This window comes from Etheostoma spectabile, chromosome 23, assembly GCF_008692095.1.
Source record: "Etheostoma spectabile isolate EspeVRDwgs_2016 chromosome 23, UIUC_Espe_1.0, whole genome shotgun sequence".
NCBI classification, from domain to species: domain Eukaryota; kingdom Metazoa; phylum Chordata; class Actinopteri; order Perciformes; family Percidae; genus Etheostoma; species Etheostoma spectabile.
In genome coordinates this window covers 17,769,998-17,770,861 of record NC_045755.1, presented here as the reverse complement: position 1 = coordinate 17,770,861, position 864 = coordinate 17,769,998, and the positions used below count along the sequence as shown (strand labels likewise).

Below are 864 nucleotides of genomic sequence, written 5' to 3'. Positions count from 1 at the left end.
AGCGAGGGCCCTCCATCGCTGCTTGCAGCTTTAATTTAGTTTATAGTTGTTCCCAACACTGATTTACAGTCAGCAAATACACCACCTTTTTTAATGATTGATTTTAAATGATCCTTTTCCATTTTACGGCTTTGAATAAAGCCTTCATTTCAAACACACACACACACACACACACACACACACTGAAACGAGTGGCCATCATTACTTTAAGAAATGAAGGTCAGTCAGTCCGTAACTTTGAATGTGTCCCATGAGGACACATTCAAACATGAGGACCGCCCCAGGAAAGATAGACCAAGAGTCCCCTCTGCTGCTGAGGATAAGTTCATCTGAGTCACCAGCCTCAGAAATCGCAAGTTAACAGCAGCTCAGATTAGAGACCAGATGAATACCACACAGAGTTCTAGCAGCAAACACATCTCTTAAGAGGAGACTGTGCAAATAAGGCCTTCATGGTCAAATAGCAGCTAGGAAACCACTGCTAAGGAGAGGCAACAAGCAGAAGAGATTCGTTTGGGCCAAGAAACACAAGGAATGGACTTTAGACCAGTGGAAATCTGGTCCAAGTTTGAGATCTTTGGTTCCAACCGCCGTGTCTTTGTGTGATGGAGAAAAGGTGACAGGATGGGTTCTACATGCCTGGTTCCCACCGTGAAGCATGGAGGAGGAGGTGTGATGGTGTGGGGGTGCTTTGCTGGTGACACTGTTGGGGATTTATTCCAAATTGAAGGCCTACTGAACCAGCATGGCTACCACAGCATCCTGCAGCGGCATGCCATCCCATCCGGTTTGCGTTTAGTTGGACCATCATTTATTTTTCGACATGACAATGACCCCAAACACACCTCCAGGCTGTGTAAGGGC

General features: G+C 46.2%; 1 protein-coding gene across 2 annotated transcripts in view; it reads left to right on the top strand.

The window, feature by feature from the left end:
- The window catches only part of LOC116673358 (peroxisomal succinyl-coenzyme A thioesterase), a 12,766-nt gene that overhangs the window by 4,174 nt on the left and 7,728 nt on the right, over positions 1-864 (top strand). The gene's annotated exons all lie outside the window — the stretch shown is intronic.